Raw genomic sequence first — 22,685 nt, 5'->3', positions numbered from 1 at the left:
CACATATGTCTATTACACATTCCCCTAAATGAGATTAAGGCTCACAAAGAGTCATATACAAGTATTCACAAGTATTCTCGTTCTATAATCTTAATAAAATGATTGTTTTTAAAAAATATGGGAGAACCTATAGCCTACCCATACTGCGTACTACGACTTTGAATGCTTACTAGATCGTCAAAATCTCCGAGGAACGATCGAAAGTAGACAACCAGTGAACGATCGAAAAGCTATTGCTTATACCCATATGATACTAGATAGAGAATACAATGTCTTAGAAACATTTTCACATGTAGGTCCAGATGCTGTTAATTTATTACCAAGTTACAGGCATCGTAGAGGACAGCAGAAAATAACATGATGTTTAAGAGCGATAAATTTCAGGTACTCAGATACAGTAAAACCGAGAACTTTAAACATAACACAGGGTACAAAACAGTCAAATTTGTCCATAGTAGAAAAGAAACATGTAAAGGATTTGGGAAAAATGATGTCTGACGACCTAATGTTTAGGGAGCATAACCAAGCATATATTGTTGCAGCCAGAAAAATGATAGGATGGATTACGAGAAATTTCAAATCCAGGGATTCCATCACAATGGTTGTACTCTTCAAATCACTTGTGCTGTCCTGTCTTGAGTACTGCTCAGTACTGACTTCCCCGTTCAGAGCAGGAGAGATTGCTGAAATAGAGAGAGTACAGAACATGTACGGCATACATAGACGCGATAAAGCATCTAAATTATTGGGATCGTCTCAAAATTCTCCAAATGTACTCGCTAGAAAGACGACGGGAGAGATATCAAATAATATACACATGGAAAATACTGGAGGGACAGGTCCCAAGTCTGCACAGTAAAATTACAATATATTGGAGTGAACTATACGGAAGAAAAGGCAGAATAGAACCAGTGAAGAGCAGAGGTGCCATAGGCACAATCAGAGAGAGCTGTATAAATATCAGAAGTTCACGGTTGTTCAACACCCTCCCAGCGAGCATAATAAATATTGCCGGAACAACCGTGGACATCTTCAACAGAAAACTAGATAGTTTTCTTCAAGGAGTGCGGAACCAACCTGGTTGTGGTGTGTATGTGGGCCTGCGGGCCGCTGGAAGCAATAGCGTAGTGGACCAAACTCTCACAAGTCAAGCCTGGCCTCGGGCCGGGCTTGGGCAGTAGAAGAACCCCCAGAAGTAGGTATCGAGAAAAAAAATACGTTCAGCTTTCCAACTCTCCTAAAAACTTGTCTAGAGAGCAAGAAAGAATATTTCAGAGGCAGAGTAGTTGTCAGTTACGTCATCAAGTATATGCAACAAGGAAAGATAAACATAGACATCATAACCACACTACTCAAGATAGTTAATATCTTGGTGCATATTATGCTCGTTGCAATCCATAGGGCAAGAATACTCGTAGGTACTTGACCACATTTTCTCTCAATACTGCCCATGACCTTGGAATCATACTCAAAGAACTTCCCAAAGATCCTCCTCGAAAATTGAAATCCTTTTTTTAGAAGGCTTAAAATTCATGAAGTCATCATAAGTAATCTTAAATTCGTAGATAGCTTAGCGCTTCTTAACGGCTCATTAGGAAGCCTTGCCACAGAACACATTGATAGTAAGAAACCTACCAAGTATACAGAACACATATGGAGTGATGTGTCTGACGAAGCTAAACCCCTTTCAATAAAAGGGAAAGAGAGTCTGTGCTATGATTACATTTCTTCAAAGGATGTATTAGATGAATCTCGGCTCCCCCCTCGTAATCATTTTTATAATGAGTATGTGACACTCCTCTGTCTGAAAAAGATTATGGCCAAGCTCTTAAGGTATTCAACTTAGGGAACTGCACAAGCATAAAAGATTACTTCCTTTTGTATTTAAAAGTTGATGTAGGCACGCTTGTTGATATATTCACACTCTGGCGCACATCCTTAAAAGGAAATTTATGAACAAGACATTGCCTTCTGTGTCACTGCCTAATTACGCTTGGGATGCGTTCTTGTTTAAATCTAAAGTGGTGCTTGACTATGTATATGATCAAAATATATACAACTTACTTAGAAGAATCTTAGATGGGGGTTCACATCATCAAAAAGACAGTTCACTTAGGCTATAAATGAGCCCATCACATCTAACCCCAGCTCTAATTAAGATACTTACATCCTGTATCTCTACTTCAACAGCCTATATGCCAAGTGCATGGCCGAGTTACTTCCCCAAGGAGGGATTAGACAGTTATCTGACCTTGAGCAGGACACATTGTTAAGGCATGAGTTAGACCATGTATCCCCTGTAATCTGGACAAAGGGTACTGGATCTTGTGTGATACAAAAAAGGTATCTCCCGAGGTAGCTACGTACACTGATGACCAGCCTCTTGTGCTGTCCCATACTAATATAACTGAAGAGTATTTGTCAGAGTACAGTAAGCATACCCTTAATCAAATAAAATCAATCAAATCAAATGTTTATTCAGGTAAAAGTACATTAATAGAGGATTTGTTACAAACAATGTTGGATTTATAGATAGAGCTAGTACATACAATACCAAAAGTCATTAATGCGATAGCGTTTCCGGCAAGGTGAGGTGGGAAAAAAACATTTAGACTAAAACTTAATAGTAATTGAGCCTAAAGTATAAATTGCATTGAAAGGAAAAAAAATAAGATAAAGGGGGAACATGGTAGAAAATATCCAATATACAAGTTGGTCAACAAACAGCATTTTTAAAAATAGTAAGACATTGGTTGACATTTAGGGGCAAGGTAGGTTACATGGAGTTAATTAGGTAGTATTTAGTTTTCATCTTAAACTGGTTGAGCTACAGCCTTTGACATGATTGGGAAGGTCATTCCACATTCTGAGTCCCTTGATTTGTATAGCATTTCTAGTTTGATTTAAGTCATACTCTTGGAATATCAAATAGGTATTTGTTTCTGGTGTGGTGCCCATGGGTTCTGTTACAACCTTCTAAGAAGCTTTTAAGGTCAAGATTGGCATTACAATTCAGTTTTAAATATATAGAGTACACAGGAGAGGATGTGCAGTGACTTAATATCTAACATATTCAGAGATTTGAGTAAGGGTACCGAGTGCTGTCTGGGGCCAGAGTTAGATATTGTTCTAATAGAAGCTTTGTGTTGGGTAATTAGAGGACGTAAGTGATTTTGGGTAGTAGAGCCCCAAGCACAAATACCATAGTTGAGATAAGGATAGATGAGAGAGTAATAGAGCATCACCAGGGCAGGGCGAGGTACATATCTGATCTTAGAAAGAATGCCAACAGTTTTAGAAACTTTTTTTTTTGCTATATTTAGAATGAGTCCCTGGAAATTCAGCTTGTTGTCGATGAGGACACGAAGGAATTTACTATCAACTTTACTATTGATTTGTTTAAGTATAATGACGAGAAACGTAAACTCCCACCTAAGAACACTAAATTAATCGCTTCTCATTTGTCCCAGAAAGACTATTTAGTGAGCCTTGATTTCCTTCAGCTGCTATTGAAACTAGGATTAGAAGTTAAAGTTAAATTGTGACCGTTAAAAAACAATCTATAAATTTAAACAGGCGCCCTATCTAAAAATTTTCATTTCAACCAACATAATAGAAAAAGCCAACACATCTTGTAAAGTTCAAGAAAAGGCCTTTAAACTCATCAATAATAGCTTGTACGAAAAATCTATGACGAACATTTCTAGGTACTTAAAAGATGACACCGTAGGGATGACACCGTAGGGATGACACCGTATGCGGCCCATTTTTGTTCAGGGATGGGCCGTTTAAGGCTTCGGGTTTCCAGTTAATTTTATATGGGCCGTTTAAGGCGTCGGGGGTTCCAGGTAAACTCTACGGACAAATTTTGTTTGCAAAATCGTGCATTTTTCAAAGACCATTTTTGGATAAAGCGATCATAAAAGTTTATTAAGAGTTCTTATGAGGAAAATAATTTCATAGAAGTTTGTTAAGAGTTCTTATGGGAGAAATTCAAAAGTTTTCAGAGTTCATTTTATCATAGAAGTTTATTTACATGTTTATGACCAAAATTTAGAAAAAACGACCATTTTCAGAGAATATGTTCATAGAAGTTTTGTTAAGGAAAACAGACATCTTAGCCGTGACTTAGTTTTTACATCTATTTGCGGATGTTATCGTGTAAAGACCAAAATTGAACAGAGACCAGTTTAAACACCGAAAATTAATCAGAGACCATTTAAAGACCGATTTCCTTCAGAGACCATTTGAAGACCTATTTTCTTCAGAGTCCATTTAAGAGAGAGATTATTTTACTCAAATATTGTCCAGTAAAGACCAAAATTTGACAGAGTCCAACTGAAGACAAAAATTAGTCAGAGACCATTTTAATACTAAAATAATTCAGTGTTTTACTTACATTACGTTCTTAAAGGGTTCTTATGGAAGAAATTCAAATATTATCAGAGTCCAATTGAGACCAAAAATTTTTAGAGAACATTTTAAGACTAAAATTTGTTAGAGACCGCATTTATAAGTGTAGTTTCGCTACTAACAGCCCAATGTCAGCCCAATTCTAAACAGTCATATTTCATAAGTAGTAAATCCAATTCAGTCAGTAGCTCCAGCTCTTGTCCCCGCCTTACTATATCCCCGTAACTTCTTTACTAACAGTCTAATATCCCTGAAAGTTTAAACCGTCATATTTCAAACATAGTACAATACGACAATTTAGTTACCGAGTTCCAGCTCTCGTGTTCAGTCTTAGTTCCTTCACATATCTTCGTTAATAACCATCAATTTTCCTGAAATTTAAACCTGTCGTACTTCTAATTAAATTAAGAAAAAAGTGTTACCCAACTCTAGCTCTTGTCCTCTTAGTTCTCTCTTGCAAATTCAATACTATCAGTCTAAATCCCCAGAGATTTAAACCCCCAACTACATTTTCAGACGCCCCTGTAAAATAAATCAAAAGCAAATTACCGAGTTTGGCCTCCTGTCCTCTGCCTTAGTTCATCAAACAATTATTTCAGATCAAGGTCCTCTCCAGTCTATCATAAGTAAACATGTCCTTTAATACCCTTTTTGTACTCAGCTATGTAAATAATCAATATTCATCAGTCATCACGCACCTTACCTTCAATACCCTTTATTTGCTCAACGGAGCAATAATCGCACGGTCAAAAATCACACCTTACCCTTACCTTCTCATCTCTTACGTTCCCCAACTCCTATTTGCCCTTATTTCCTCACACCCTTTACCTTCCTCCTTTCCTCATCCCTTACCTCCCCCTTCATCTCTCTCATTCCCCAATTTATCCAAACCTTCAATAATCCTAATGTATTTGTATATTTGCTGTGTTCTTCACTGCGTTCTTTGCATTTTCTTCCATATTTTCTTTGTTCACTCCATGTTCAGCAAATGTTCACAACATGTTCAGTTTATATTTTTCACAAGTATCTCCGTTTTTCTGTGGTCTTTCTCAGTCTCATAATGTTCTCTACAAATTCTAGTCATATTTTCTATATTTTCATGTTTTTCACAAGTTCATATGTTCTCTGAACAACGTTTATACTCAATATTCATGCTGTCTTCCATGTTTTTTGTGTTCCTTGTCAATATTCATGTTCTCTACAAGTTCATGTTCCTCACAAGATCACTTTGTTCATCACCTTCACCTACATGTTTTCTACATTCTTTGTTATATTCTCTATGTTCTTCACAAGTTCATTGTTCATTCTTTGTATTCCCTACGTTCTTTATCATATTTTCATGTTCTCTGCAAGTTGCAACCCGTTCTCGCACTTGCTTATAGTCAATATCTTGCTTATGGGTAAGTGCATATGTGACATACTAATTTATTGTGAATATTTGAGTTTACCTTGAAATGCTGAAAAGAAAACCACAACCTAACCTAACCTTCTTAGTATGTTAAGATATTACAATTAGTACTGAATCTATACCTATATTGATATCACAGTTTTATAAAAATAATAAAACAAAACTAAAATATTTAAAAAAATTGTAAAGTAACTCAGGATATTGTCATTTTTTTATAAGTAATTAATTATCAAAAGAAGGCACCAAACCGGGAAGGCTATGTAGCACCATCAAATACGCAAAATATTTAGCGCCCTCTGATTAGAGGGCGCTAAATATCACCAAGGATGCCAATACGAGAACAAAAACGCATAAGGCGAACGATATCTAAAGTATCCGAGTCACCAAGAATTCTATCGAGGGACAGGTGATCGCGAGGGGCGGTCGGAAAGCAAGAGACACGCTCGTCCTGGAAGTCAGGACATTCAAGAATAACATGCACGACCGTAAGAGGGACAATGCAACTAGGACAAGAAGGAGCAGGGCGGCGCTCCATCATGTGACCATGGGTTAAGCGAGTATGGCCAATACGCAACCTCGCCAGAGCTGTTTCCCACCGCCGGTTACGGTGGAAGGAGGACTGCCACGAGGAAACACAACATTTAAGAGTACGCAGCTTGTTACCAGTAACAGACAACCAAGAAGCCTGCTAACGGGTAAGGACTGAGGAATGGATAACCGGGTAAAAGTCGGAATACGGAATGTCCTTACGAGAGATGGGACAAGAGCGGACAGCTTCCTTGGCGGCAGCATCCGCACGCTCATTGAAAGACACACCAATATGGCTGGGAACCCAACAAAACTCAACCGACTTAAATTTACTGTGAACGAGAAACAGCCAATGCTGGATCTCGACAACCACTGGATGAACCGGATTAAAGGACCCGAGAGCCATGAGGGCACTACGAGAGTCAACAACAACTACAAAGGAAGACTGACAACGAGAAAGCAGGAGACGAAGAGCATAGAGAATAGCATAAAGTTCCGCTGTAAAGATGCTAGTCTCCGGAGGCAAGCGACACATATAAGTGTGATCAGGAAAAACAACAGAGTAGCCAACACCGTCCGCTGACTTAGACCCATCGGTGAAGACAGAAACGGAGCGGGAGTGAGAAGAAAAGTGCTCGAGGAAAAGGCGTTTTAGAACCGTAGGAGGAGTAAAAGCTTTAGTGATACGGGTCAAGGATGTACAAAACCGCGGAAGAGGGACCCTCCACGGGGGCAAAGAAGGAACACGAGGAGAAACATCAGAAATACGAACGGAAAGAGAATCCTGCATGCGAGATAACCGGACAGAAAGAGGGAGGTGGTGAAGAGGAACAGGAACCGCAGGAGGGGTAAAAGTTAAAGCACGACAGAGGCGAGAGGAAGGATGTTGCAAGGACCGCGCAAGATAGCGAAGACAGTAGCGATCACGGCGGTCCTGGAGAGACAGGAAGCCAGTGTCAACATGCAAGCTAAGGACGGGAGTCGAACGAAAGGCACCAGAACTGAGGCGCAACCCAGTATGGTGCAAAGCATCAAGACGGCGAAGAGTAGAAGGAGAAGCAGACGAGTAAGCAGGGCAACCATAATCGAGCTTAGACAGGACGAGAGAGGAATGTAAAGCAAGGAGAGTGCGCCTATCTGCCCCCCAAGAAGTATGGGACAAGACCCGAAGTAGGGTAAGGGCCTTAGAGCACTCAACACGGAGGTAAGAGATATGGGGAGACCAAGATAAACGAGTGTCAAGGAATAACCCCAAAAGCTTCGCAGAATCTTTGTATTCAAGGGGATGACCATAAAGTGACAAAGAGGGACGAAGAACAACCCGTTTCCGCGTAAAAGCCATGGCACAAGTCTTAGAAGTAGAGAACTTGAAGCCATGATCAGTGGCCCAAGACGACACGGCATCAATTGCAAGTTGAAGCCGGCGTTGAAGGAGAGGCGAATCATCACCCTGACAACAAAGGGTAAGATCATCGACATAGAGAGCAGAGAAGACACCAGAAGGAAGAGAGGAAAGAAGACCATTGAGGGCAACCAGAAAAAGAGTAGTGCTCAGAACACTACCCTGGGGCACACCTTCGTATTGCTGAAAAGAGGGAGAGAGAGCGGTACCAAGGCGCACCCGAAAGGAACGACGAGAGAGGAAGCTGCGGAGAAAGAGAGGGAGATGACCACGAAGGCCAAAAGAATGAAGTTGAGATAGGATATGATAACGCCAAGTAGTGTCGTAAGCCTTTTCCAGGTCAAAAAGGACGGCAACAACGGAGGTCTTCGCAGCAAAAGCAGTACGAATATAGACCTCCAAGTTCACCAGGACATCTGTCGTGCTGCGGCACTTGCGGAAACCAAATTGAGAAGGGGAGAGGTGGTGATGGTGTTCCAGGAACCACATCCGACGAACGTTAACCATATGTTCAAAGAGTTTGCAGACACAACTTGTGAGAGCAATAGGGCGAAAGTCCTTAGGGGAAATACCCAGAGAACCCGGTTTGCGAACAGGGAGGACAACGGCATCGAGCCAGTCCTCAGGGACTGACGACGACTCCCAGATCCGATTATACAGACTCAGTAAATACTGAGACGTGCTCGGAGGGAGATGGCGAAGCATCTCATAATGAATACCATCGGAGCCCGCCGCCGTAGAACCGCAGAGGGCCAGGGCAGAACGAAGTTCAGAGAGAGAGAAGGGATCATTATAGGGAAGTTGAAGATGAGTGCAGAAATCTAAAGGACGAGACTCAAGGACAGGTTTACGAAGAAGGAAAGATTGGGGAAGATGAAGACCAGAGCTAACAGAAGAAAAGTGGGAACCCAGTTCGGAAGCGACCTGCAACGGGTCCGCCACAAGAGTATCATGGAGGTGAAGGACCGGTGAAACATCGGGAACGAACTTACCTGCTATCTTGCGGATACGCTTCCAGATCTGGGCCAGAGGGGTTTCGGACGTAATTGTCGAGACATAAGATGCCCAACATTCACGTTTAGCCGTACGGATGGCCCTACGGGCCACCGCACTCGCTTTCTGAAAGAAAAGAAAAGAATCGGTCGTCTGCCTACGGCGGTGCCTCTTCCAGGCTGCACGCTTACAGCGGACAGCCCGAGCACAGTCCGCATTCCACCAGGGAACGCACTTCCGTGGACCCCGAGAGAAAAGAGCGAGGAATAGAGCGGAGGGCAGCGTTGAAGACAGTGTCATGAAAAAGGAGGAGAGCGCGAGAGAGAGGCAGAAGGGAGAGGTCAGAGAGAGCAGCACTGAGGGTAAAGAGGGTCCAGTCTGCCCTAGCAAACTGCCACCTAGGGAAAGAGAGGGAAGGGCGAAAAGAGAAAAAGGAAACAAGGATGGGGAAATGATCACTTCCATGGAGGTCATCAAGAACCTGCCACGTGAAATCTAAGTAAAGAGAAGAAGAGCAGAGAGAAAGATCAAGACAAGAAAGGGTGGAGTCCGAGTCCTAATGAGTGGGCTCACCAGAATTCAGAAGAGACAGGGAAGAAGAGAGGAGAAACGGCTCAAGGAGGCGACCCCGGGTATTCGTCAGAACGTCACCCCAAAGAGAATGACGACAATTGAAGTCACCCAGCAGGAGCACAGGCTCCGGCAAGGAGTCTAGGAGGTGTTTCAAATCAGGAAGAGAGCGGGACACTCGAGGGGAGATAAATGGAACAAACTGTGTACCATTTCCCCACAAAGATACGAGCAGCAGAACAATGGAGAGGCGAAGGAAAAAGCAAAGGAACAAAGGGAACATCAGCACGAATCAAGAGAGCAGAAGAATTAGAAGCCCCAGCAATGGCTGGGGGGGGGGAGAGAAAGGAATAGCCACGAAAACGACCAGGACGAGCACCAAGCATTGGCTCCTGGAGACAGACACAAAGGGGCGAAAACCGCGAAATCAGAAGTTGGAGTTCGAGGAAATTGGCGTAATAACCTCGAACGTTCCATTGAAGAATGGACAATGACGAGAAGAGAAAGGACAAAAACAGAGAACAAGGAAGAAACAAGGCGAAAGAGCAACAGAGCACGTTAAAGAATATCAGGGTCGGGATCAGGGTCAGCAAAGTCAGGGTTAGGGGGCATGGGTAAACTGAGCAAAGACGGAGGGAAGGAAACGGGAGAACAGATCAGAGGTGGGCGGGCGGGGTCCGGAGGAGGAGACAACGGAGAGGAGCAGTCAAGGACAGCAGCAGGAAGAGGGGGAGTAGAAAGAGGGGAGCGCACCTCAGCAAGAGCAGCAACCGAAAGGGAAGCAGGGGCCAAAGAAACCTCCATAGTAGGAACAGGGGGCGCAATCACTGAAACGGGAGGGGAAGGAGCAACAGAGCCAGAAGTAGGAACTGAGGAAGAAAGCGAAGCCTTCTTACCCGCCGGGGAAGAGGAAGGAGAGGAGCCAGGCTTTCGCTTCTGACTTAAAGAGACCGGTGTCCCAGCAACTACGTACCGGGCACCGGATTCCAGTGTCTCAACAGGAGAAGCCGAACGAGAGCACACACGACGGCCGTTAGGAGAGCGATGGACATCCGCCCGCACCGACAGGCGGTGGGGAGAGCCGATAGATGGAGGAAGAGGATGGGATGGAGGAAGAGGATGGGATGGAGGAAGAGGATGGGAAGGAGGATCGGAGGGGGACGAGGAAGAAGACACAGGAGACACGACAGACCGGGTAGAAGGAAGGGGAACCCCAGACAGAGGACCAGGAGGAGGATCCTTCGGGAGAGAACCCAAAGTAACAGAGGAGGGGGCAGTGGGCGCATCAGGGTCCAAGGCCCGGAAACGGTTGTGAGTCTGAGGAAGGCGGGAAGGACGAGGAGAGGAAGAGCGCAACACGCGAGCATAAGAGATATTAGCAAAAGACGGGAGCCGGCGAACCTGGCGTCTCGGCTCAGGAAAAGATAAACGCTCCCGGTGCTTCAAGTTAAGGACGGCTGCCTCAAGCTTGTAATGGACACACGCACGGGAGAAGGTAGGATAGGCCTCACCGCAGTTGAGGCAACGAGCCTGGGGAGAAGTGCACTCCGACTTAGAGTGACCTTCACTCCCACACAAAGGACAGAGAGAGACAGTCCCAGAGCAGCGGAGGGCACCATGCCCAAACCTCCAGCACTTGTTACAAAGTCGAGAAGAAGGAATATACTCCTGGACAGAGCACCTAGCACCAGCAAGAATGACAGAGGATGGAAGGGTCCAACCATCAAAGGTGATCTTCACAACGCGAAGGGGTTGACGGCGACGACCACGAGGGGGACGAGTAAACGAGTCAACCTGGAGGACAGAATGGCCTTGGGCATCAAGGATATGCCGAATATCATCGTGGCAATCCTGCAGATTCCGAACACCGGTTGCAACATGGGGTGGGAGGAGAATAGTGCCAACACTGGCATTCATCTGAACGTTCTTGGAGACCCGAACAGGGATCTCGCCAAGGCAAGATAAGGCAGCCAAGCGGGAAGCCGCATCCTGAGAAGGAGCAGCAACGACACGTGTACCGAGACGAGTGGGGTTGAAAGTAACAGACGCATCCACGGAATCTACAAGATGCCGATGGAGGGAGAAATCGTCAGGAGGCGCAGAATCAAGAGGGAGATCAAAGTATTTGGCCCATGAAGCAGGACCAAACAAGGCCTGATACGCATCAGCACGGGAAGGAATCGAGCGAGTGCGGTTGGGGCGCGAACGGCGTTGAGAACCCCTAGAGAGAGAGGGGTCAAAAGGCGCAGTAGTCACAACGAAAGACTTAGCCACACCAGGGGACGAAGTGGTCACCACTGGGGGCTGGAGGCTCGACCCAACCACAGAGGAGGGAGGGGAGCTGGGGGAAGAAGTCAGGACGGTCAAAGGAGGAGCAAGGTCGGGGCCCAACGCAGCGGGAGCTACAGAGCCTGGTCTTCCAATACAGGCCGACTCGGGGGCTTGGTCGCCCACCCCACGAGCCTGAGAGGGTACAACGGAAACATTCAACGACATAGAGACGAAAAGTGACAAATTCATCCACGAATGTGCCCCCATACCCACCATGGAGCCACAATTAGAGGCAGGACACCCATCAGGAAGCTATCGCCGATCATGCCGGGGCCCCCTAGGGGTGCGTCGTGAGTATACGCCCCACAAACGCCACCTTAAGAACCGTGAGTCCGTCGAGATCGGGTTCAGCGACGAAAGGGGGATTGACAATAAAAGGTTCCCCTCGCTCGAGACATTGGGTACTACAGTTCTACGGGTGCAAGAGTATGCCTCCTCAAGCACCCGGGCGTCAAAATAGAAGAAGTCCAAAGAAATAATCCAAAACAAGCAAAAGGTCGGCAGGAAACGACAAGCAGATAGGGGAAGAGGGGGGAGAAAAACGAAACATAAGGAAAAGGAAAAGCGATCCGGCACAATTGGAGATGACAGCAGCAGGAGTGCAAGGCCAGAAAAGGACAGAGGACTGCCCAACGGAGCATCACACTCTGGCAGCCGTCCACCAAGCCCCCTCACGACGCCAACGGGCCGGATGGGGAGGGGGCATTTTTTTTTTTTTTTTTTTTTTTTTATAAAATCTCTATAGTTTAATAAAACTGAGAGGACAAGTTAATGCCTTGAAAAAAATATGGCTTGGAATATATACTTATTTTTATGTACTTATTTATAAACGAAATAGTGACTATAAGCAATAAGTCATATGTGCTGTCTTGTGCGAGAGCGGGTTGGCAAGTTCATATGCCCCAAAGTTCACTGTGTTCTTTTCATATTTTCAGGTTCCTCACATGTTCCCTGTACAACTTTTATGCTCAATATTCTTGTTCTCCATGTTTTCAGAATGTTCTTCACAACACTGTTCTTCAATAAATCTACACTTTATTCAGTACCATATGTACCAACACAAACATTTCTTGTCATTTCTTAACAAAAAATTACTTGTCAATTAACTGAAATATCCATGTTCATCATCTTTTCTTTGATTACCAACTTGGACTGCTTTTGAGCAGCCTGAGGGCAGAAATATCCCATGAACATCAACTAAATTTCGGAGACTTGAGGCAAAATGAAATTCACACCAGTTACTCCATCTCTCATCATTCTATTATGCAGGAAGAACCGCACGTCTATGGGTCATCCAATAATGTTAGCAGACTTCTAGATGTTACCACTGCTAGGCTTAGGCTCGGCTACAAGTACCTCCGGGAATTTGTAACATGTGCTGATGTAGATTTGACTAAATATAAACTCTGTCAGCAGAACTACTCGCACACTTTGCGTCATTATATAATGGAATGTGAAAAAATCGAGGAATTTAGAGATAACACCATCAACAGTGTCCAAGAAATGTGTAAGTACTTCATTCATAATGATGTGCTGCCCGAAATCTTAGCGAAGTATCCAAAATTTGCTTACTGTCGGTAATGCATGCACATGACTGTAAAGCTGCCGCCAAGTTGGGTGGGTGTGCAGCAAGACTTATTAATTGTGTGACTCACCATAGATGTAAAGTGCCTTGTATAGTGACTGTTGTGAGCCTCTTGTTGATCACTTGTGACACAAAAGATTATTGATATGTGTATTTTTGTGGGTGATTAGATATGTATATGTATGTGTATATATGTATATGTATATATATACACATGTACATGTATGAGAATGTGTACATGTATATATAACATTAATAATTTTGTAACTAGCGTCAAAAATGTTTTATTTGCCTAGCTAAATGAACTAGCGGGTTCAGTTCCTGAACCGATTATGTGCCTCTGTAATCATTTACACCACTGCCCACGGGATAGGTATGGGTGCATAATAAAGAAAGAAATTGAATTCTTTGTCAATTTTAACTAAAATTATTCATCAATCAACTTAGAAATATCCATGTTCATCATGTTTTCTTGTCGTTTCCTAAGTAAAAATATTCGTCAATCAACTAAAAAATAGTCGGGATTAACCTCGTTCAATACTATTCTTAACTAAAATAACCTTTTTCTCTTAGCTAAAAAAAATGTCAAAGGAAACTTTCCAACACTGTTCATAACTAACTTTATCCATCGTCAATCAACTCAAAAATAGTCACTTTCATCATTACCTAACTAAAATTATCCGTCAATCAACTGAAAATAGCCACGTTCATCATCTTTTCTTGTCAAGTGTAGCTTTGTTCAACACTGTTCTTAACTAAAATTATATATCGTGGAATTAAAAAAAAGTCAAGGACACACTCAGAGATATCAAAGACAATTGTACAATTGACGATTTACTATAAAAAAAGGCCAATCTACTCATGAAAAACTCTCCAGACACAAAGCAGAATGCCTTAAAGGAAACCAATTTCATCTATGCCTTCAAATGCCCACTTGGGGACTGTAAACCCCAAAGAACTCAGTATATAGGCAAGACAACACCTCTTTCCAGGTGATTAACAATGCATAAGCAACAGGGCTCCATAAAGGAACATATAATCTCCTCACACAACCAGACCATCACCAGGGAAATCTTAAACACAGAAATTGATAGATACAGCGATAGCAGGCGGCTCGACACCTGCGAGGCACTACATATCAAAAAGTAAACACCAACAATCAACAGCCAATTAATGAACAACTATATTCTACCCACTTCATGACCCCGAGCCAATATAGAAGCATCAAGAGGAAGTATGGGCCAATAGGCCCTCTGCAGTTACTTCCATTCTTATGCTCTCATATCAAATTAATACCCTTAGTTTCGTGTTCTGTCTTGAGTTTGTCACAAGTTTGTTCACCTCATCCAAAACTGTTGCAGCATATCACCTCACCCAAATGCGAGTATAAGTATGACGGATTAGCGTGTTTACAGGTTACAGTTGTGTGTGTGTGTAAACTAAAGTCTTTGAAAATATAATAAGTTATTACGAAACGTGTTCAAGCGTCGCGTCAGACTAGAAATAAAAATGAATTTTGGAGAATTGATTTTTCAGTTACCATTGACAGTGAAAAAGAAACAAGAAAGAGAAAATTCGTGTTAGAATTATTAATCTTACCTTTTCGGTCATATTTAACAACAAATGTTTACTAGAAAGACTGCTACTAAAATAAATTATTATATATATATATATATATATATATATATATGTCGTACCTAGTAGCCAGAACTCACTTATCAGCCTACTATGCAAGGCCCAATTTGACTAATAAGCCAAGTTTTCATGAAATAATTGTTTTTTGACTACCTAACCTACCTAACCTAACCTAACCTAACTTTTTGGGTTACCTAACCTAACCTAACCTATAAAGATAGGTTAGGTTAGGTTAGGTAGGGTTGGTTAGGTTTGGTCATATATCTACGTTAATTTAAACTCCAATAAAAAAAATTGACCTCATACGTAATGAAATGGGTACATTTATCATTTCATAAGAAAAAAGTTAGAGAAAATATATTAATTCAGGAAAACTTGGCTTATTAGGCAAATCGGGCCTTGCATAGTTGGCTGACAAGTGCATTCTGGCTATTAGGTACGACATATATATATATATATATATATATATATATATATATATATATATATATATATATATATATATATGAAAACTCACACCCCAGAAGTGACTCGAACCCATACTGCCAGGAGCAACGCAACTCGTATCTACAGGACGCCTTAATACGGTGTGAGTTTTTAGTCGCATATAGTCCTGGGGATCATTCAGGCTTGTTCGCATTTGTGTTCCTCACGTGTGGCCCAAAGAATGAGGTGATTTGATAAAATGCTATGCCCAAGATTACCATCAGAGTGTCGGCGGGGAAGTGGTTCAAATAGCTTCGGCTATCACTTCCTTATGTCCGGTCGTGATGGTCGTCAAGCGGATTAAGGCGTCCTTTAGATACCAGTTGTGTTGCTCCTGGCAGTATGAGTTCGAGTCACTTCTGGGGTGTGAGTTTTGAGTCGCATATATTCCTGGGGACCATTCAGGCTTGTTCGCATATTATATAATATATATAATATATATAATATATATATATATATATATATATATATATATATATATATATATATAAATGGATATGTTCGTTTGTTCAAAATCGCTAATCTCCAAAAGTACTTTGCCGATTTCTTTGAAATTTTCACACAACGTTCCATTCGCATCCGAGCAGGTTTTTATATACATACTATATAGATGTCACGTCTGTAACAGTAAAAAACATGCTTTTTCTGAAAAACTGTGTTTTACAGTTGAGGGAAATCTTCGAAACCTCTTTACCGATTGCTTTAAAATTTTGACACAACGTTGCACTCGAATAGACGCATCTTTTTATATATCTACTATATACATGCAACACCTGTGACAGGAAAAAACATGCTTTTTTGAAAAACAGCGCCACCTGTTGGACATAAGGGCAACACACGCTGTAATCTCCAAAAGTTCTTCACTAATTGCTTTGAAATTTTTACACAACGTTGCATTCGAAAGTGCGCATGTTTTTATATACCTACTATATAGATGCCACATCTGCGACAGGTAAAAAAATGTATGTTTTTAAACAGTGCCATCTGTTGGACATAAAATCAACACACGCTATACTAAATATATCACGATTCCATTTCAATGTTTCCGATTGCTTTGTTAAATTGAATTTTCGTAGATTTCGATTTCTTTTCATTTCTATTTTAATAATTTTGTGTGACATTGCTTTTCAATGGAATTCAGCTGTGTCGATTGATCTGTGTTTGAATTTAAGTATTTTGTTGATATTTTTTTTAAACAAGAAAATGGACAACGCGTTTATTTCACAGCTGCAGATGTGCAACAAATAGCTATGAATCCACAGACTACAGTGCTAACTGCTTTCTTCATGTTATGTCAGAATGACACATTTGTAAAAACATTGCTGTATTCGGTATTGCCTACTACTACACTAACGAGGAGAGCGAATCAACGGACAACCCCAGCATATTGAAACAGAATACGATAGGCAGACTGTATTCTGTGCATCCCAATCGAGGTGAATGCTTCGTTCTTTGCATGCTGTTGGTAAATGTGCCCGGTCCAACGTCTTTCCAGCAATTGAGATTTGTCAACGCCGTTACACATGCCATTTTCCGTATTGCATGTCAAGCTCTGAATTTATTGGAGAACGACCGACACTGGGATGTATGCATTAATGACACGCCCAACACGTCGCATTCAAATCAAATTCTTGCATAATTTGCAATCATATTGACCGCCTGCTCTCCTTCATTTCCAAACAGAGTTATGGGAGAAATGTAAGTCGCATATGGCTGAAGATATTGTCCGTCGAATACGCAAGGAAAATTCAAATATGCACATGGATTTCAGAGCAGAAATCTACAAAGAAGCGTTGATAATGATTAAAGATTTGTATTTAGAAATCGCGAACAAAGTTCTCAATCAATTGGGAATGACATCACCGAATCGATCTGCTGCTGCTTCGTTCGATGTAGAATTGCGCCATGACAATTACAGTACGGGTGATCTGTTGTCGTATGTGCAATCAAATAGTCCTACGCCAACGCTTGAGCAAAAATGAATTTAAGATCAAATAATTGTCAATAATGGGCTTGCAGAAATCTTCTTAGATGCGCCAGGAGGAACTGGTAAAACTTTCCTAATTAGGTAGGTTCTGGCAGCAATTCGATCCCAAAATGGCAAACCCTAAGTTCTTTCGTCGTCCAGAATATCTGCGACATTGCTACCAGGTGTAAGAACTGATCATTCTGCTTTGAAATTGCCATTGAACATGCAATACATTGAAGTTCCCACGTGCAACATTTCCAAAGCATCCAGCATGGGGAAAAGTATTCCAGAAATACAAACATATTGTTTAGGATGAATGCACTATGGCCCACAAAAAATTGCTCGAGACTCTTGATCGACCATTGCAAGATTTGCATGGAAACATCAGACCATTTGGGAACGCATTAACATTGCCTGCAGGAGATTTCAGTCTAACATTGCCTGCAATTCCTCGATGGACACCGGTGGACGTAATAAATACCTGCCTGAAATACTCTACATTTTGGTGCCACGTAAAGACGTTAAAATTAACTACAAATATGCGTGTCCAGCTGCAAAACGACCCATCAGCTCAGATATTCTCACATCAGTTGCTGGAAATTGGGAACGGAAACATGCCGGTTTATCTGACTTCAGGACGAATTATTTAGTGACGAACAATTATTTCCCAATATTCAAACCAATTATACGAATCACGATTGGCTGAGAAAACGAGCTATTCTTGCGGCCAAAAACAAAGACCTTTACGACCTTAATATTATTCAGTCTAACATTCAAAGCGAAGCAGTCATATGCAAGTCCGTCGACACTGTTGTGGAAGAAGATAAAGCGGTTAATTATGCAACAGAATTTTTTAATTCACTCGATCAGCCAGGGATACCACCGTACGGTACTACATTTGAAAATCGGCGTGCCAATTATGTTGCGAAATACCAACCAGCCAAAGCTATGCAACGGAACGCGGTTTGCAGTAAGAAAAATTAATCAGCAACGTCGTAGAAGCAACAATCTTGACAGGATCTTTCAAAGGTGAAGATGTCCTCATTCCTCACATTCCTATGATTCCAACTGATATGATATTTCAATTTAAGAGATTGCAATTCCCAATTCGAATGGCGTTTGCAATCACCAACAATAAAGCTTGGGGTAAATCTTTAGAATCTAGTATTTAGATCTAGACACCGATTGCTTCTCACATGGACAGAGCAAACAAAAAATATTGTATACCCACAAGCATTTTGAAATTAAACTATTAGAAACATGCACTTTCTCTGTTCTTTCTTCTCCAATTTACCAGACTGAGCCACAGCAACGCGTGGCGGGTACAGCTAGTATATTATAATAATATATAAATAAAAATGAAAATGTACGTTTATTCAAAATCGCTAATCTTCGCAAGTTCTTCACCGATTGCCTTGAAATTTCACACAACGTTCCCTTCGTATCCGAGCGTGATTTTATGTACGTACTATATATATGTCACGTCTGTGACGTTAAAAAACATGCTTTTTTTTAAAAAGCTGTGTTTTTTTTAGTTTTTCATGTGAGGGAAATCATTGAAAAATCTTTACCGATTGCTTTGAAATTTTGACACAACACTGCATTCAAATAGGCGAAATATGCCATTTCAATTTAAGATATTGTAATTTTCAATTCGATTGACATCTACAATCACCATCAACAAAGCTCAGGGGCCAATCTTTAAAATTATGCAGTTTATATCTAGACATGGAATGCTTCTCAAAGGGACAATTATAATTTGCGTGTTCTAGAGTTGGTAAACCAGACAATCTCTATCTCCACAGACAATGGAACAACAACAAATATTGTATACTCACAAGCATTGTGAAATTAAACGTATTAGAAACTTGCACTTTGTCTTTTCTGTCTTTACCATTTAACCAGACTGAGCCACAGCAACGCGTGGCGTGTACAGCTAGTTTATATAAATAAAAATGGAAATGTTCATTTGTTCAAAATCGCTAATATCTGAAAGTTCTTCACTGATTGCTGTGAAATGTTTACATAACGTTCCATTCGCATCCGAGCAGGTTTTTACATACAAACTATATAAGTGTCACGTCTGTGACGGGAAAAACATTCATTTTTTGAAAGACTGTTTTTAATGTGTTTTTTATGTGAAGGAAATCTTCAAAACCTCTTTACCGATTGCTTAAAAACTTAATTTTCTGTTGGACGTAAGAGCAACACACGCTGTTATCTCCGAAAGTTCTTCACCGACTGCTTTAAAATTTTGACACAATGTTCCATTCGAATATGCGCGTGTCTTTATATACCTACTATATAGATGCCACATCTGTAACAGGTAAAAACATGCTTTTTTTTAAACTAGCACCATCTGTTACACGTAAGAGCAACATTCGCAATACTAAATATGTTACAATTACATTTCAATGTTTCCAATTGCATTCATAAATTGAATTCTCATAGATTTCGATTTATTTTCATTTTGATTTAATTATTTTGTGTACCATTGCACTGGAATTGAGCTGTGTTTTTACCATACGAGTATAAGTATAGATAAGTATAGGTATAGATGCCACACTTGTGACAAGTAAAACCATTTTTTTTATAAAGCAGTGCCATCTGTTGCTCACAAGAGCAACATTTACAATACTAAATATGTTACAATTCCATTTCAAGTGTTCTGATTGCATTGATAAAGCCATACTGAGCCACAACAACGGTGGCCGAGTACTGCTATTGTATGTGTGTATTATTATTATTATTATTTATATATATATATATATATATATATATATATATATATATATATATATATATGTATATATATATATATATATATATATATATATTGGTCGTCTGCTGCACTCGCACGAGTAACCACCTGCGAGTACTGAGGCTCCTTGCCAGCTTTCTTCTCCCTTACGATCCCAGCCCACATTCTTCCCCCCTTGTGATGCTTGGGGAAACATCACAAGGGAAAGGAAAGTGGTCTGGGTCTGAGAACCACTGAACTAGAAATTAATTTCACAATTTAATTTACTTGTTCTGCACTGAATAAAGAAAATTGAATATACAGATGAACAATGTTACAGTTATTCAAGTTCTTCACACAATAACCAGCTCCACATACTTAATGTTCACATGAGCAAGACAGTCCACTGGGATTAAGGTCCACGTAGGAATATGAAACAATAAGCTGCAGCAACACTCACCTCTGTGTTACGTACACCGTCCTCCCTGAAAATATAAAATTATCATAACTAAATATATTATAGTTCGATTACATTTGAATAGTAATTACTAAGGCGGGTTTCCCCGCAGAGAACCTCACATCGTGACAATGTGTTTCATTATGTACATCATCATTACCACAGTTACCACTGTAAGGGTCAAGCTATCTCGACCCTGAGAAAAGTTAAGTGGAGTAAATGATGGTTATAGATAAAATGGAAATTAAATATCCTCCCTAAACCACAAAACTATATTCAGCATTATGGATAAACAAGACCACTACACTCCAGTAACTTGCCGCTCCATAAGACCAGGAGCAGTGCTTCATAAGACCAGGAACAGTGCTCCTCGCCCACCACCACAGTCCAGTAACTTACCGCTCCATAAGACCACGAACATAGTGCAAGCTTAAATTCACTCTCTCCCTCTCTCCTCTCCCCCCCCCCCTCTCTCTCTCTCTCTCTCTTTCCCCCCCCCCCTCTCTCGCTCTCTTCCCCCCCCCCTCTCTCGCTCTCTCTCTCTTCCCCCCCCCTCTCTCGCTCTCTTCCCCCCCCCCCCTCTCTCTCTCTCTCTCTCTCTCTCTCTCTCTCTCTCTCTCTCTCTCTCTCTCTCTCTCTCTCTCTCTCTCTCTCTCTCTCTCTCTCTCTCTCCCTCCCTCCCTCTCTCTCTCTCCTTTCCCCTCTCTCTCTCCTTTCCCCTCTCTCTCTCTCCTTTCCCCTCTCTCTCTCTCCTTTCCCCTCTCTCTCCTTTCCCTCTCTCTCTCTCTCCTTTCCCCTCTCTCTCCTTTCCCTCTCTCTCTCTCCTTTCCCCTCTCTCTCCTTTCCCTCTCTCTCTCCTTTCTCTCCTTTCCCCTCTCTCTCTCTCTCTCTCCCCTTTCCCCTCTCTCTCCTTCCTCTCTCTCTCTCTCTCTCTCCTTTCCCCTCTCTCTCTCTCTCTCTCTCTCTCTCTCTCTCTCTCTCTCTCTCTCTCTCTCTCTCTCTCTCTCTCTCTCTCTCCTTTCCCCCCTCTCTCTCTCCTTTCCCCTCTCTCTCTCACTCTCTTTCTCTCTCTCCTTTCCCCTCTCCTTCCTCTCTCTCTCTCTCTCTCTCCTTTCCCCTCTCTCCTTCCTCTCTCTCTCTCTCTCTCCTTTCCCCTCTCTCTCTCCTTTCCCCTCTCTCTCTCCTTTCCCCTCTCTCTCTCCTTTCCCCTCTCTCTCTCTCTCTCTCTCTCTCCTTCCTCCCTCTCTCTCTCTCTCTCTCTCTCTCTCTCTCTCTCTCTCTCTCCTTTCCTCTCTCTCTCTCTCTCTCTCTCTCTCTCTCTCTCCTTTCCCCTCTCTCTCCTTTCCCCACTCTCTCCTTTCCCCTCTCTCTCTCTCCTTTCCCCACTCTCTCCTTTCCCCTCTCTCTCTCTCCTTTCCCCTCTCTCTCCTTTCCCCCCTCTCTCTCTCTCCTTTCCCCTCTCTCTCCTTTCCCCCCCTCTCTCTCTCTCTCTCTCTCTCTCTCTCTCTCTCTCTCTCTCTCTCTCTCTCTCTCTCCTTTCCCCTCTCTCTCTCTCTCCTTTCCCTCTCTCTCTCTCTCCTTTCCCCCCCTCTCTCTCTCCTTTCCCCCCCTCTCTCTCTCTCTCTCTCTCTCTCTCTCTCTCTCTCCTTTCCCCCCTCTCTCTCTCTCTCCTTTCCCCCCTCTCTCTCTCTCTCTCCTTTCCCCCCTCTCTCTCTCTCTCCTTTCCCCCCCTCTCTCTCTCTCTCCTTTCCCCCCTCTCTCTCTCTCTCTCTCTCTCTCTCTCTCTCTCTCTCTCTCTCTCTCCTTTCCCCCCTCTCTCTCTCTCTCCTTTCCCCTCTCTCTCTCTCTCTTTCTCTCCTTTCCCCTCTCTCTCTCTCTCTTTCTCTCCTTTCCCCCCTCTCTCTCTCTCTCTCCTTTCCCCTCTCTCTCTCTCTCTCTCTCTCCTTTCCCCTCTCTCTCTCTCTCTTTCTCTCCTTTCCCCTCTCTCTCTCTTTCTCTCCTTTCCCCCCTCTCTCTCTCTCTCTCCTTTACCCCTCTCTCTCTCTCCTTTCCCCTCTCTCTCTTTCTCTCCTTTCCCCCCTCTCTCTCTTTCTCTCCTTTCCCCCCTCTCTCTCTCTCTCTCTCTCTCTCTCTCTCTCTCTCTCTCTCTCTCTCCTTTCCCCTCTCTC

The 22,685-nt window shown here is 42.3% G+C and overlaps 1 long non-coding RNA gene across 1 annotated transcript in view; it reads right to left on the bottom strand.

Annotated features, from left to right (window-relative positions):
• Positions 1-20,547, bottom strand: part of LOC138354928 (uncharacterized) — a 244,819-nt gene extending 224,272 nt beyond the window's left edge. The window contains exon 1 of the long non-coding RNA XR_011223718.1: positions 20,521-20,547. This is a non-coding gene — a long non-coding RNA (uncharacterized lncRNA). The remainder of the gene's footprint in view (positions 1-20,520) is intronic.
• Positions 20,548-22,685: the final 2,138 nt, after the last annotated feature.

The sequence above is a fragment of the Procambarus clarkii genome, chromosome 65 (genome assembly GCF_040958095.1).
Source record: "Procambarus clarkii isolate CNS0578487 chromosome 65, FALCON_Pclarkii_2.0, whole genome shotgun sequence".
Lineage (NCBI taxonomy): Eukaryota > Metazoa > Arthropoda > Malacostraca > Decapoda > Cambaridae > Procambarus > Procambarus clarkii.
Note: the sequence above shows the minus strand (reverse complement) of the source record. Positions and strands in the feature narration are given on the sequence as shown.